The sequence below is a fragment of the Piliocolobus tephrosceles genome, chromosome 13 (assembly GCF_002776525.5).
Source record: "Piliocolobus tephrosceles isolate RC106 chromosome 13, ASM277652v3, whole genome shotgun sequence".
Lineage (NCBI taxonomy): Eukaryota > Metazoa > Chordata > Mammalia > Primates > Cercopithecidae > Piliocolobus > Piliocolobus tephrosceles.
In genome coordinates this window covers 21,158,805-21,167,648 of record NC_045446.1, presented here as the reverse complement: position 1 = coordinate 21,167,648, position 8,844 = coordinate 21,158,805, and the positions used below count along the sequence as shown (strand labels likewise).

Sequence of the window (8,844 nt, the reverse complement as noted above, 5' to 3'; positions counted from 1 at the left end):
AAGGAAGAAAGGAAGAAAGGAAGAAAGAAAGAAAGAAAGAAAGAAAGAAAGAAAGAAAGAAAGAAAGAAAGAAAGAAAGAAAGAATTTTTGCTTATGATGCATTTGGATTCCATTTATGTGAAATGTCCAAAATAAAGAGGCAGACAGTAGGTTTGTGGTTTCCTAGGATGAGGGGGGATGGCTGAAGGACACAGGAGGATTGTTGGGATGGGGTGTTTTTGAGGTGATGATGTTTTATAATCAATTGTAGTGATGGTTGCACAATTGTGTTAATACACTAAAAACCATTGAGTTGTACAGTTTCAATGGGTGAATTATATGGTATGTGCGTTATGTCTTGATAAAGCTCTTAGGAAGGGAAGGGGAAGGAAGGGGAGGGGAGGGAAGGGAGGAGAGAGGCCTTCATCAGTCCTGTGATGGAAGACGCTACTTCTGGTGCTGCTCCTTCCTGTCCCCTCATCACCTGCAGACCTGCCCCTTTCTCTGTCACCCCTATCAGTCCATCTTTTAGTCCTTCCACTGATTCCTTTCTTTAACAACCATCCGAGCTGACATTCACTGAGTGCGGACTGTGTGACTGGCACTGCACTAAGTGTTTTTCGTTTAGTTCCTCATTGAGTTCATTTGCACACAAAGCTCACTAACAGAGGTCACCCTTTGCCCCAGTGCAGAAGGTTAGAAAGATTGGGGTACTTCTTGGCTTCCTATAGCTACTTCCAGGTCCCTCTACCAGCATGTCATCCTCATAAAACCAGTTCATCCTCTGATGTCCCATCCACCCACCCTCATTCCTCTGTGTTGTCTGTCAGCCCACAGGATTCCTTCCAACCCCAACCTTCCTCCAGACTGTGCACATCAGATCACTCATGAGGTCCATCCCCACACTTTGCCTTGCTCTCACCTTTCCGCATTCAGGCTGATATCTTATCAGCTTACAGTTCTCAGATCATCTCAGCACTTCAGCCAGCCAGAGGTGAGGCCACACCTGGAACTTGTCATCCTTCAGGGCTGCTCTGACCCTGAGATCTCAGACTCCTGATATTCCAATATCCTATACAGTGACCCAGCTTTCATTTTCCCCATCTATCCAGTCATTGGAACTCATTCTCTGATTTCATGATATTTTTCCATCCAGTCCCCAGATCATTCCCCAGCATCATTACTGCATTTGAACCCTTCTTCCTGTTTGAAGTTAGAGCCCCTCTAAGAATTTGCTCCTCCTGTCTCATTACTAGTCATCTTTGCAACTCCTAGCTCTTCCATTCCACTAGACTGCCTTCTTAGCCTACAAAGATCTCTATTATGAAAATCTGTATTAGTCCATTCTCACACTGCTATGAAGGAAATATCCAAGACTAGGTAACTCATAAAGAAAAGAGATTTAGTTGACTCACAATTCAGCATGACTGGAGAGGCCTCAGGAAACTTACAATCATGGTGGAAGGGGTAGCAAACATGTTCTTCTTCACATGGCAGCAGGAGGGAGAAGTGCTGAGCAAAATGCATCAAAGCCCCTCAATAAAACCCTCCAATCTCATGAGAACTCCTATCAGGGGGAACAGCATGGAGGGTAACCACCCCCATGATTAAATGACCTCCCACTGGGTCCCTCCTACCACACGTGGAGATTATGGGAACTACAGTTCAAGTTGAGATTTAGGTGGGGACACAGCCAAACCATATCAAAGTCCTTTGTTAATTATGCCATCTAGTTCTCTGATTTCCTTTGCCACCATACTTCTTCTTAGACTTCTTTTCTTATTCTCTCTTCATAGAGCAGTTTTTGTCCTAATGTATCATCTGTGGTCACATAGAATAGTTTTTTTTAAAGAAATGGGCTGGGCAGGCCAGCTAGGACTGGAGTGGCAGGTCCAGCCAGATGCTGCTTCACGCCAGCGGGTGCCCAGCACCCCTCCGGTCTGTGGGGCTCCCAGCAGGGGAGGAGCCTCAAGACCACACGGACCCCCTGGGTGGGCCCCCAGCTCGCTTCCCAGGCTCAGAGCAGGGGCAGGAACCTGGCTCCCCCCGGCCGGAGCTGCCTCTACCCCCTGGTATTGTGGACTACTGCACTCCAGACCTGGGGTAGTGGTGAGGTTCGTTGACTCACTGCGTGGTGGAGACTGCCTTGCAAGCGAATGGATTCATAGTGGTATCATGCACTCAGACTCCTGCGAGTTCCCCTAAGTTCTCAGAGGACTATTTTGCCTTTTGATCTAATAATTGCAAAGTTCATAAAGAATGGCCTTTGGGGATAAGCACCAAGTCAAGAGACAGAGATTGGACAGAATTTGCAAAGGTATCATGAATGGACCCTGGCACTCCCACCCTGGTGGTGCTGCTGCATGGCAGAGATTGCACAGCAGCCTAAGAACCTGGCCACCATGGTCTTCTGTGACGTGCAGTCCTTACAGGAAATCCACAAGACAGTTTTAAATGAAGCTGTGGGTACCATGATGTACCACACCATCACCCTCCTCACCAGGGAGGACCTGGAAAAGTTCAAGGCCCTGAGAGTCATTGTGCAGATAGGCAGTGGCAAAGACAATGTGGACATCAAGACTGCTGCGAGTTTGGAATTGCTGTGTGCAACATCCTGTCCGGAGCCGTGGAAGAGAAGGCCGACTCCACTGTCTGCCACATCCTCAATCTGTGTCGGAGGAACACGTGGGGGTGTCAGGCACTGCGGGAAGGCACCGTGAGTTCAAAGCATGAAGCAGATCCACGACGTGGCCTCAGGAGCGGTCCGCATCTCTGGGTAGATGCTGTGGGTCTCATGAGCTTTGGTCGCACGGGGCAGGCGGTTGCAGTTCAAGCCAAGGCCTTTGGATTCAGAGTCATATTTTATGACCCCTACTTGCAGGATGAGATAGAATGGTCCCTGGGCATTCAGAGGGTCTACACCCTGCAGGAATTGCTGTGTCAGAGTGACTGCGTCTCCTTGCACTGCAATCTCAATGAATATAACCACCACCTCATCAACGACTTTACTATAAAGCAGATGAGGCAGGGAGCATTCCTTGCGAACGCAGCCCGTGGTGGCCTGGTGGGCGAGAAAGCCTTAGCACAGACCCTCAAGGAGGGCAGGATACGAGGGACAACTTTGCTCAGGGTCCATTGAAAGATAACCCAAATCTCATCTGCATTCCTCACACTGCCTGGTATAACGAGCAGGCGTCGCTTGAGATGAAGGAGGCGGCTGCCACTGAGATCCACCAAGCCATCAAAGTTCGCATCCCAGAAAGCTTAAGAAACTGTGTGAACAAGGAATTCTTTGTCACATCAGCTCCTTGGTCAGTAGACCAGCAAACAATTCATCCTGAGCTAAATGGTGCCACATACAGATATCCGCCAGGCATCCTGAGTGTGGCTCCAGGCGGACTTCCTGCAGCCATGGAAGGGATCATCCCTGGAGGCATCCCAGTGACTCACAACCTCCCAACAGTGGCACATCCTTCCCAAGCGCCCTCTCCCAACCAGCCCACAAAACATGGGGACAATCGAGAGCATCCCAAGGAGGAATAGCAGACAATGCTGTAAAGTAATCATTCAGATGCATATGCGACCAAGAGACAGTGAAACATAGATGAACTAAGAGAAAAAGAATCTGATGGTCTTTTTAACTGATTCTGGATATATGCATCGTTGATGTTGCAGTGTTAAAACTGCAAGAGCTAGAAAGCTGAAGATGTCTTCTGCTTACAGAAGTGCTGAAAGATGAGGATGTGATTTATTAATGATCAACTTCTGTTATTGTGTGTTAAGTTTTTCATCTATGCATCAAATCACAAAGAATAAGTAGAGCTTTTTCCTTTATCAGTCCCTTGGGTAGAGCAGGTCCTGAACACCCTGCTCTAGAATGTTGCATCAGGAGTTCAAACATCAAAATAAAAAATATCAAGAGGAAATCCTCATCCTGTGACTCTAGTTCTTTCATTCTACAGCGGCTGGTTACCTCTTCTTGCTAATAGGAAGATCACATTACTACAAAGTGGGGAGAAAACTCTTTGCCTGTGGTACACTCCTGCACGTGTAGGACTGAAGACAGTACAGGCTCCTGTACAGAGAAGAGGCTCTCACATCCAAACTGCATACTGAGCAGGCAAGTTGGTTGTAAGTTTAGTAAAACCCTCTGATGATGAAAAGAAAATATTAAGTTTCACAAGCTATATGTACTCATTTGTATTTTCTCAGTTTCAGATCCTCTGCTATTTTATTGAGTGGAAAGTCTTGAACTAAAAGAGTTCAAGAAGAATAATGAACAAACCCACTTTTTTCAACTTTGATAAAGTATTCTTTTCTTCATGTGATATGTTATACAAGAACACTTCAGATGTATTAGATGTGACTTATTTTAACAAATCCTATTAGATTTGTTTCAACTAGTTACATGTTCCACTCAATCTTTTGTGAATCATTGCCTGTTTAAAAAGATGGCCTATTTGGAGCCTTTGTGCAGGTACAATTCTGTTTCTGTGACAAAAGAAAAACTTTAAAATTGTCCCAAACAGAAAAATAATGGCTAACAGGAGTATGTTTTGTTTTAGTGTGAGTTACCATTACTGTATTTCTTTATTGCAGTTTTCAATAAAAAGTAATTAAAATTAAAAAGAGAGAGAAATGGCTTTGGCAGATCAAATGGCAAAGGCCATAGCAGAGTTCAATAGTCATGAAGAATATGAGGTCTATGAGGTAGCCTAGCTACTTCTAACCATCCAGGAGAATTTAAAGTAATATAATAAAAAGTTCAGGGTTCTAAATTCATGGCTCAAAATACAGCCAGAGATGCAGGAGTTTCCTATAATTGTCCTAAAAGAACATTTTATGATTGTCCCCCCAAAAATCTTATCTCTTAGAGCTAGTAAATTGATGTAGCTGAAAATTAGACACAGATTCTTATCTTATAGGTTGCTGATTTACAACATAGATTGAATTCATAGTCTCACCAGATTTCATATGTGAAAATTAGAGCAATGATTAGGAAAGACCATTCCAAAAGATTAGAATGGTGACATTTAGGGGAACTCAGTTAATTTGGAAGACCTTTAACCCTTAACTCTACCAAGCTCTCTTACCAGTAGAAGCAATTCCTCTTATCCTACCTGATGAGGATGGTCCTGCTTCCTGGTGGAAGACTCTGTGACTATTCTCCACCCCCACTGCTTCACACATCCTCCAGACCCATGACTAGAAACAATCTCTGTGCACAGGGAGACAATTGTAAAGTTGTACCCAGGCAATGCTTACACGACAAAACATGCAAATTTATATCCCAATTAAAAACCTGGAGAATAGGCATAGGAATATGTCCTAACCATGCTTGTGTAGGGAGAGAAGAGCATAATTTTAATTCTGGCTAAATTTATCAGTATGGTTTGTTTACCAGAGATGCTGGAGCTGACATACACACTCAATAATTTAATACAAGTTCTATTGTTACTTTAGTAGATAAACTGAAACCTGGACTCCGTAATAGTCCAGGATGGTTTCTGATGGTTTAGCACCGTCCCCCTAGTGCTGCCTCATGACAGAATTGTCCACAGATCTGCTTGTTTAGAAGTGTGTAGCACCTTCTCCTTTTCTCTCTTCCTCCTGCTCCCACCATTTAAGTTGTGCCTGCTTCCTCTTTGCCTTCCGCCATGATTGTAAGTTTCCTGAAACTTCCTCAGTCATGCTTCCTGCACAGTCTGTGGGATGATGAGTCAAATTTATTTTCTTCACGAATTATCCAGTTTTAGATACGTCTTTATAGCAGTGCCAGACTGGATTAACACGAGCCCCTAGATAGCATCTTCTTCCAATAGAAGGCTGCTTCATCCCCATTGAAAATCTGTTGTTTAGTGTAGCCACTTTCATGCATGATCTTAGCTAGATCTTCTAGATAGCCTGCTGCAGTTTCTAAACCATCCCCATGATCCAATCACCTTCCACCAGGTCCCTCCTCCAACAATGGGGATTAAAATTTGACATGAGATTTGGGCAGGGACACAAATCCAAACCATGTCAGGGTTTCACAGCTAGAGAGAAGGAGTCAATGCCTGGCTTCAGAGCTTCAGAGCTTCAGAGCTTCTGCAGTTCGGCATCATCACTCGCTGTCGAACCCTTCACTTTTATATTATGAAGACAGCTTTTTTCCTTAAACCTCATGAACCAACCACTGCTAGCTTCCAACATTTCTTCTGCAACTTCCTCACCTCTCTCTGCCTTCAGACAGTTGAAGAGAGTGACAGCCTTGCTCTGGATTAGGTTTTGCCTTAAGGGAATTTTGTGGCTGGGTTGATCATCTATGCAGGCCACTAGAACTTTCTCCATGTCAGCAATAAGGCTGTTTCACTTTCCCATCGTTTGTGTGTTAACTGGAGTAGAACTTTAAATTTCCTTCAAAAGCTTTTCCTTTACATTCACAACTCAGCTAACTGGCACAAGAAGCCTGGTTTTTGGCCTATCTTGGCTTCAACATGCCTTCCTCACTAAGCTTAATTATTTCTAGCTTTTGATTTAAAGGAAGAGATATGCAAGTGTTCTTCACTTGAATACTTAGAGGCCATTGCAGGTTTATTACCTGGCCAAATTTCAATTGTGCTGTGTCTCAGGGAATAGGGAATAGGGAGACCAGAAGAGAGGGAGAGATATGGCCAATTGATGAAGCAATCAGAACACACACAACACTTATTGAATAAGTTCTTCATCTTATATGGGCACAGTTCACAGTGCCCCAAAACAATTACAACAGTACTATGAAAGCTCACTGATCACAGATCACCACAACAGACATAATAATAATGAAAAGTTTGAAATATTGGGAGAATTACCAAAATGTCTCACAGAGACATGAAGTGAGCACACGCTGTTGGAAAAATGTTGCTGACAGACTTACTCGACACAGGTTGACACAAACATTCCATTTGTAAAAGCACAGTGTCTGCAAAGTGAAATAAAGCAAAGCACAATAAAACAAGTTACATCTGTATACTTCCTGGGAGGGACCAGAGGACTCCCCCTTTATCTAGACAGAGACAAGTACTTTGATGAGGAGAGTACCAGACTCCTTCAAAGGTGCTAAGTTGCAAAATAGCATATATGCTGGGGATGATGATGGAAATACTGCCATTGCATGTGTTCCTGAAGCTTAGTGGGGATAATGAGATCCCGGCATTGACTGTGTAGTAACACACAGAGACCACAAGTGAAGTGGACATTCAAGGCAGCAGGGCCAGAGTAGTAGTCAGAATAGACTGACACACAGAGAACTGTGCTGGTGGCTAATTGACCGTGGAGACCAAGGACTAAAATATACAGGGTAGGCATTAAGGTCCTATTTGACTGTAGAATCAGGGGGTCGTAACTTTTCACTAAATTCTCACACGAAAATCAGGTGACTAGAAATACTGTGTACTCTGTAGCATATGACAGTGCAAATTTATATTGTAAATCTTCCTCCCAATTTTCCCCCAAGGGAACTGTGGTCATTTAGTAGAGTGACTTTGCACTGAGAAAAGAGAAATACTACACTTTTCAGGGCTTATTACTGGCTTTGAGCTGATGCTAGTCCCTGGTCATGGGATGAGTGGGAATTAATGGGAGTCAGGAAACAAATGGCATTTTGGCCCAAACCATTTCTCAGTGGGCCAAATAGATTCTACCCATCTGTGGTTATCTCTCCAGGTCCTGAATGTAGAGTTGGAATATATATACTCAGCAATAGGCAGGTTCTCCATACTGACTTCCTGACCTATTGATTAAAGACTGTCAAGATAGGAAGGACCAAGCGAAAACTCCTAGTGAATCTTCTTCCCAACAAAGCAGTAAATCAAAACCAATGTCACATTTCTAGGAGAATAACAGAGATTAGTGCCACCACAGAAGACTTGAAAAATGCAAGGTTGGTGACCCATCAGTGGGCTGGAATCAGCTAGTACAGGCTCATGAGAATTTTTGTCGTTGTTATCACTTATTCATGGAATAGTTACCAAGAGATTTTTAACACTGCCTCACAACTTCATTTTCAATGATGTTATGTTGGTAGTTTGGCATCAGCCATGGTGGGAGTATTTATACCATGGCAATTGGCAAACGGTACTACACGTCAGGGTATATTTTTTTCCTTTTCTAAGAGCCAGTTTACCAGAAAATCCCTAGTGATAGCTATCATATTCTTATTTAACTTACCTCTTTGGCTTGTCCAGATGTATCTTGAACTTGGAGAATGATGGAAGATTATGTAAGAGTAACTCGATTGTAATTTCAATGGTTGGTGCTATTCCAGATCTTGTCTATTTACTATCCATATAAACACCACTTCTGGCACCTACTATTAATGAATGGATGAACACATACTTGCCTGGAAGGGAGGATGTTTGTAACAAAGGATAGTTACATTAGGTAGGAGCATGTTGCTACTGGTGTTGTTGCTTTATTAGAATTTAAGTACGGAAATAAAACTGTGTATTCTTATACTGTAGAGATTTAAAAAAATCTAAAAACTTCCCAGAGTTCTTTGCAGATAGAGTTTAAATTGTTACTTAGGTCTACCAATGAGAAACACCTAGAGAGACTTGAATTTGAAACCCTCCCTCTGTACCCAAAAGTTGCAGTCACAGCTTCCTGATTCCCATAACACAGCTAATGAGAATGTTCCCAGATTCAACAGTTGCAGTAGTGACTTTCAGACTCTTCAGTGTCTTGACTGTGGTAGAGGCAGCAGCTCCTCTGGGAGGTCAGGGATGAGATGTCCTGGATTCATTCCTAGAGTCTCAGTTTAGAGTTTGGCCCTCTAGCTCTTCCAGTGATTTTGTAAGCACCCAATTCACTGTATTAAGTCCTCTTCTGCGTATAATAGCTAGAAT

The 8,844-nt window shown here is 43.3% G+C and overlaps 1 pseudogene; it reads left to right on the top strand.

The window, feature by feature from the left end:
• Nucleotides 1–2,239: 2,239 nt before the first annotated feature.
• On the top strand, nt 2,240–3,523 carry LOC111544808 (annotated as a pseudogene).
• Nucleotides 3,524–8,844: the final 5,321 nt, after the last annotated feature.